This window comes from Tamandua tetradactyla, chromosome X (assembly GCF_023851605.1).
Source record: "Tamandua tetradactyla isolate mTamTet1 chromosome X, mTamTet1.pri, whole genome shotgun sequence".
Taxonomy (NCBI): Eukaryota; Metazoa; Chordata; class Mammalia; order Pilosa; family Myrmecophagidae; genus Tamandua; species Tamandua tetradactyla.
In genome coordinates, this window is record NC_135353.1 from 90974921 (window position 1) to 90982617 (window position 7697).

General features: G+C 40.1%; 1 pseudogene; it reads right to left on the reverse strand.

Moving 5' to 3' along the window:
• Positions 1–5180: 5180 nt before the first annotated feature.
• LOC143671600 (ribonucleoside-diphosphate reductase subunit M2 pseudogene) lies at positions 5181–7175 on the reverse strand (annotated as a pseudogene).
• Between the last annotated feature and the right edge of the window lie 522 nt (positions 7176–7697).

Genomic DNA, 7697 nt, shown 5'->3' on the forward strand with positions numbered 1-7697 from the left:
AATTAATGATGTTAAATCTAATCATGGGAAGCCTTTTAAGAAGGACTCAAAGGAGACAGGTTTCATTCCTGCTTTGGCTGGTGAGCCTCTCCTGTGGAGTTCATCCAGACCCTCCATCCGAGTCGTCGGCTTCGCAGCCTGCCCTGTGGATTTTGGACTATGCGCTCCTGCAGTCACGTGAGACACTTTTATAAATTTTATATTTGCAAGTGTTCCCTGTTGATTCTGTTTCTCTAGAGAACCCTAACTAATACACAGGGTCCTCCCCCAAAGGGACCTGGCTTTCCCCTCATTCAAAGGGCACTGGGTGTGTAAACTGCCTTACATCCGGAAACTGATTAAGGGGCCAGGACTGTTTTTTTTTTAATTCAAATTAGACTTCTGTTCACTGGATCTAGAACTTGACTGCTTATGCATCTCAAACAAGTATTTAGTAGACTGCTTATCTATTGTACTTCTAGGTATCACATGATCTACTAGCCAATGTCACAAGTCTCTGCCTGCTGCTTTGAGTCTGCTGTATATATTGATAGCCAGGCCCACCTTGTCTGTTGTTTAAGTGTTGCCACCTGGTTTCTGCCAACTTAAAATCTAATCTTCCCTCTTTTGCTTATGGATTCCAGCTCAGTGACACCAGTTCCCACACTATTATGTGACCTATAGAGAAGGATAACTACAGAGCTCTTCAGGGATGATGGAGCTAGTATCACAAATTTCTCTTTCATAATTCTGGTAATATGTGCATCCTCTGGACATTCCTTGGGTGAATGAGCAGATTTTATATGATAAATTCACTCTAACATTCCAATCTCTAAACCATTGGATCCCCTCATCTACATTATACCAGGGCAGTTCTGGCATTTCAATCTCAGGTAATGTTGGCCACTTTTTGATCCATGTTTCAGTCAATTATCCAAACAAACTGTTAATGCCTTTTCTAATCCCTTGAGCTATAACACTGAATGCAGAATTTCTGCTTAGTGGGTCCATATCCATAAACTCAGCTTTATCCAGCTTTATATTCCTTCCACCGTTATCTCACATCCTTAATATCCATCCCCACACATATTCCCCTGATTTCTGTCTGTATAAATTGGAAAACTTATGCAGTTCTTTTGGAGTATAGTGCACCTTCTCATGGGTGACACTTTGAACCTCACCTTTTGGGGCCTGTTGGGACTTCAGTCTAGTTATAGGTCTGGAAAAAAAGGAGGGTAGTAAGTGTGGGTCATGTAAAGAATTTGAAGTATCTTCCAAGTCAATTACTTCAGGGCATTCATTTGCAGTTTTTTCTAGTGAAACAGGATTAATCACTCCAGGCAGAGCAGCAAGGGCTTTGTTTCCCCATGGTGGAGAATTATGTGCTTCACAGGTGCTGAAATGTGAATTCCTTCAGGTGGAGGTTGGGTGGCTGACTCCTAAGGGCAGGCTGGAGGTGGGGCAGCTATGTCCTCAGGGCAAACTAATACAGGGTTATTTAGAAATGAGTCAGCAGAATCTAAGGTTTCAATGTCTCCACAGACATTGTCATGGTCACGTTCATGTGTCAACTTGGCCAAGTAGTGGTACCTGTTTCTCTGGTTGGGCAAGGGCAGCTTCTTTCTCAAGTTCAGTTTCTTCCAGCTTCCCTGAACAGTTGCTCCCCAGAAACTACTTTTCTCAATGGCTTTCTAAGATTCTCTGCCTTTGCCTCATAGCTGGATCCTTTCTCTCTGACTAGCTACCTTCAACAAATAAATTGGTTAGATGGTGTCATGGTCAGGTTCATGTGTCAACTTGGCCAAGTGGTGGTACCTGTTTGTCTGGTTGGGCTTGTGCTGGTCTGTTTGTTGTGATGAAGATATTTCTTAGAATTAAATCATGATCATGTCAGCTGCATCCACAGCTGATTCCATTGGTAATCAGCCAAGGGTAGTTTCTTCTGCAATGAGTGATGCTTAGTCTATTCACTGGAAGCCTTTGAAGGAGGATTCAGAAGAGACAGGCTCTCTTCCTGCTTCAGCTGGCAAGCCTCTCCTGTGGAGTTTGCCCAGCCCCTCCATCAGAATCAACTTCACAGCCTGTCCTGCAGATTTTGGACTCTGCATTCCAATGGTTACATGAGACACTTTTATAAATTATACATTTGTGAGTGTTTCCTGTTGATTCTGTTTCTCTAGAGAACTCTAACTAATATAGCTGTCATTAACAATCCATATGTGGCCAACCCATTTTTCAGGTTCCTACTCCTTTCCAATCAATGCCCTCATTTTAATGACAGACACAATTCAAGGCTGAGATTTCACTTTATTTTGTAAAGTTGCTACTCTAACAATGAGACTGTGAGTCTGATTTTCAGGGGTCTCAAGTCTGAGGCTACAGGAAATAAGATTTTCCTTCAGGGAACTCATAGAAACCCTAACATCTGTCATATGCCATGTAAGCTTCTCATTTGAAGCCTTCAGCTCATCCCTTCCCCTTATCAATGTATCCAGCATATCTAACAACAACCAGCCAACATCTCTATACCTCTTAATTTCACAAAACTCCATAAAGATGTCAAAAACATTGTCATTGAGAGCACAGCCTCGTATAAGAGTACAATTAACAGAATCAAATGGTAATGTTTTGACTCTCTCTTTTGCCAGCTCACCCTCTGAAATAGCAGTGCCATCCTGATTACAAAACAGAGTCATTACTGACTTTGAGTCTAGTCAGAGAAGAAAATCAACTGTAAAAACCCATTTTTAAGATTCTATTTCTTAAGAACCCCTCCTGGTACCAAGCTGTATTAGCTAAGGTTATCTAACAGAATCATCAGGAGATATCTTTAAATATAAATTTATAAAAGTGTCTCATGCAACTGTGGGATGTAAGAGATCTGTATGGCAGGCCACAAGCTGGCAGCTCCAATGAAAGTCTTCAATGAACTCTCAGGAGAGGCTGGCTGGCTGAAGCAAGAGGAGTGACTATCTCCTCTGAATCCTCCTTAAATGCCTTCCAGTGATTAGATCAAGCATCTCTCATTGAAGAAGACACTCCCCTTAGCTGATTGAAAATGTAATCAGCTATGGATGCCAGCAAGGTGGTCATGATTTAAGTTCATAAATGTCCTCATAGCAACAGACAGGCCAGTGCTTGCCTGACCAGACAACCAGACACCACCACCTGGCCAAGTTGACACATGAATCTGACCATAATAGCTACTAAGTAATGAGCACATTCCTAGAGTTACATAATCATATGTTAACTACATAGTGTTTTGTATATTGCATGTTAAAAAATGTCAGAACGTCTCCACCTCTATGTGCTAATTACTATGCTAATAAGGCAGGGGTCACCTTAAGGATATTTGGGGCCTACTGCACCTGTGCTCACAATCAGTTGAATCCAGCTTCTCTGCTTGACCAGAGAAGCAGGTTATAGTTAACCACAAGTGCAGGATTTTGGCCTAAGTATAGATTCAAAATTTCTATAATTTCTATACATCTCATTAGTTTTGAACTCTGGGCAATTGGTTCCCTTTGTTCCACTTTTAACTGGCTAGTCACTTAATCTTTGCAACTTTAAAAGTTTTTAGCAACCCTAGCTGCTCCAATGACTTCTTACACAGCCCCTCCAACAGCAGAAGGATAGAACATTTCTAATTATTGTAATACTTTTTAAACACTTTTTAGTGTAACATGTTAAAATAGTTTAGCTCCAAACTTACAAAGCAGACATCACCATGTTTGCCATGCACCTTTCCAGTTGAGAGAGAAACCCTGAATATCATCACCCTTCTTGAGCCAAGGTATCTTTCCCTGGATGGGGAATATTGGACATTTTCATAGTCTTGCCTTAATTTGGACATTTCTGGCCTTAGAACTGTAAACTAGCAACTTAATAAATTCCCCTTTTTTAGAAGCCACTCTGTTTTGGTATATTGCATTCCAGCAGCTTGCAAATTAAAGCAATGTTTAAGAAAACCTTTCATTTAAAGTAGATTAACTATTTCCATTAATGTAGCAGGGAAAATTAAATTCCAGTTTGCATGCATATATAGCTTTACGCAAAAGTTTTTAAAATTGTAAACATGCTTATTAAATTTTGGTTAGCATTGAATATGATAGATACAATTAACTTTTTTTTTAATTGACAGAACAATTTTATTTTAATCATTTAACACTTGTGCAGTATTCAATCTTTGAAATGCTTTACACTAAAAACTTTTCCTTTCAACAGATAAGGACTTGGATCTGAGTTGCCAGAATTCTCAAATTACACAGCTAATAATGAGAAGTGGAATCCTAAAATCTGATTCCAAATTCCCTCCTTGTACCTGACAACACAAGGGAAAAGTGCTTATTCATTTTAATGTTGTCCAAGTGTGAGGGTGATAATCTCGATTTATTAATTTTAGTAGCAATACAATAGATAGAAAAGTCCCATATTACAGGAATAAAAAGACTGACTAGACAATTTATACAATAAGTGTTGAAGAAACCTACAAGAGGCCAGAGGTCAAATGGTCAAACAGTCAATGCCATCAGCTGACAAATGCTGCCCAAGTGTCAATGTATATCAAGCATCACTTGCCATGTAATGTCTTGGCTTTTTTTGTTTGCAACATAAAGGCAGATTGACAACGTAAGCCCTATTAAGCATATCTATTAGTTTATACTTTCTTCTGAAATTAAAAATTTGAATGGAACATACATCAATAGCGCACACTAGTTTTCTGTTGAAGTTTAGGCAATCAGGTTGACACCAGATTTAGGCAAATGTCAGAAGTGATTGTACTGGGCAATGTCTAATCAATCAATCAATCATGACTGTAAGAAAACACTGGTTGATTACTTCCAAGCATGAACTATAGGTAAAATCCAAAGGTCACATGTAGAAAGTTTCTAATTAAAGAAACACACCCAACTTTTAGAAGACCCAACTTCAGTTCTGGCCTTACCACTGAAGAACAAGATCTTGTAGAGGTGATCACATAGGAAGATGATTTGAAAAATTTGCATTATGTCAGATCCCATCTAAGACCCTTTGAGGATCATTTCCTCCCAATTAGGTGGGGGAAACACAAGCATTTGAGAAATCAAATGTTACTGCCCCTCACAGGTATTAAGACCGAGTTCACCAGCAGTCAGCCAAGGTAATGCCTCCATTTTTAAGGACTTAGGTTAGAAGTTTCTCCCCGGAAGATTACCCTTTAAAAAACCTAAAACCTTCTTTTCCCTTATCCCAGGACACTCTACTTCAACATGCACAGCTGTGCTACAGAATAAAACACACACTTTGTCTTCTATGTGGCAGCTTCTGGATAATACCTAGGTATGCACAGAACTGACCTTATTTTTATAAGGTCAATTCATGAAAGAAAATAAAGCTTAGATAGAACAGGCTTAGTCTACACAGGTTTAACTTTAGTCACCTAGTAAATTCAGGATTGGCTCCCATTAAGTGGTCGACTGAATACTTTACATTGCATTTTGGTGTAGAAACTAACGAAGTGAAGCTATTAGGCTTGTAGCTTGACAGTACAACGTTTATTGCATGTAAAGTGCCAGTTTTATATACAAACTAATAAGTAAACTTTAAAATCTGCTTTGAAGCAGTGAGGATGACATCTTCCAACTGCCTTGTGGGAGTTAACTGAATATTCAATCCTGCTGGATCCAACTAGCTTGAGGGTCTCCCCTCCCAAAAGCCAAGATTCTTATGGGTACAGTTATATATAGCAAAGTCACCTACAGCCAACCTGCTTGCAAAAACCAAACACAGCCAAAATCTTCCATAAAAACCCTCCTAGCCTTGTGTCTTAGATATCCTCCTAGGCAACTCCACTTGTATTATTAACAGGACTACTTTTGAGGTAGCTACACAGTTTTACAGATGCCATCAGATATTCCTATTGGGCTATTTTGTGGTGTAGCTGGTTGATACGTTTCAAGTAGCTGATTTTTTTTTTTTTGAGAAGGAAAAAAAATCAGCGAAAAAGGAATACATCCTCAGTTCATTTAGAAGTCAGCATCCAAGGTAAAAGAATTTTCTGTTGAACTTGACATCACTCCCATCCTCTGATATTCGCCTACTCTCTTCTCAAAGAAGTTGGTCTTCCCTTCGAGCAAAATATTCTCCATAAAGTCAAATGGATTCTCTACTCTGAAAACCTTGCTAAAACCCAGTTCCAGCATAAGTCTGTCTGCCACGAATTCAATGTACTGCTTCATTAAAGTGCAATTCATTCCAATCAGCTTCACAGGCAAGGCCTCAGTAAGAAACTCCTGTTCTATCCTAACAGTGTTGATAATTATTTCTTTTACTCTCTGTTCTGAAGGTTTGTGAAGCAGGTGTTTGAACATGAGGCAGGCAAAGTCACAGTGCAAACCCTCATCTCTGCTAATAAGTTCATTGGAAAAGGTGAGGCCAGGCATCAGTCCTCGTTTCTTGAGCCAGAAGATCGATGCAAAAGAACCAGAAAAGAAGATTCCTTCCACTGCTGCAAAGGCTACAACACGTTCTCCATAGGTAGCTTCTTTGTCCCCAATCCAACGCAAGGCCCAGTCTCCCTTCTTCTTTACACAAGGCATCGTTTCAATTGCATTGAAGAGAAATTCCCTTTCTTTGGAATCTTTAATGTAAGTGTCAATAAGGAGACTATACATTTCAGAATGTATGTTTTCCATGGCAATTTGGAAGCCATAGAAACAGCGGGCTTCTGTAATCTGAACTTCTTGGCTAAAGTGCTCCACCAAGTTTTCATTTACTATGCCATCACTTGCTGCAAAGAAAGCCAGAACATGCGATATGAAATATCTCTCCTCAGGCTTCAGGGCTTCCCAGTGCTGAATGTCCTTGGAAAGATCCACCTCCTCAGCTGTCCAAAAGGAAGCCTCAGCTTTCTTATACATCTGCCAAATATCATGGTATTCTATAGGAAAGATGACAAAGCGGCGGGGATTTTCTCTCAGAAGTGGTTCATCCTCCACGCTGGAGACAGGTACCTTAGTTTTCTCCGGCTCGTCGGGCTCCTGGAAGATCTTCCGGGCGGTCTTGCTGGCCAGGACGCGGGCGCTACTGAGAGCCGGAGGCGTGTTTTCCTTGTCCACCAGGCTGAGCCCCTTCAGGGGTGAGAGCTGGAGCTGCTGCTGGTCCGCCAGGGTGGCGAGCGGGACGCGTACAGAGAGCATGACGGCGACGGAGGCAGAGAGCTAGCGACACTGGCCACAATTAACTTTTATACTTTTTTTTTACAACTTCTATCACCTTAATAAATGCAGCTAGTGTTTACCCCTTATTTTCTCCAAGGACCCTAATAAATCTGATGCCTTTTAGGATCTCAAAAGTAATCCTGAAGCAAATAAATCTCTTTGAATGGCATAAATGCATCCTCCTTTGAACCCAATAATTATCCCTGTCTGCGTTTAAGTTTTCAGTCCTAGATCTTAAAAAAACACATTATTTTGTATCCCTCTTCACCCAAACTCCCAACACCTATTTGCTTTTAAATGGCAAAAACCTAATGATAAATTTTCACCCTACTGACTTAGATGGTGTGCTGGTTTGAAAGTATTTGTGTACCTTAGAAAAACCATATTTTAATCCTAATCAATCTTGTGAGAGCAACAGTTTCTTCTAAGCCTTATTCAGTACTAGAGGTTGGAAACTTGATTCAGTTATCTCCATGGAGATGTGACTTAATCAATTGTGGGTATTAAACTTGATTAGAT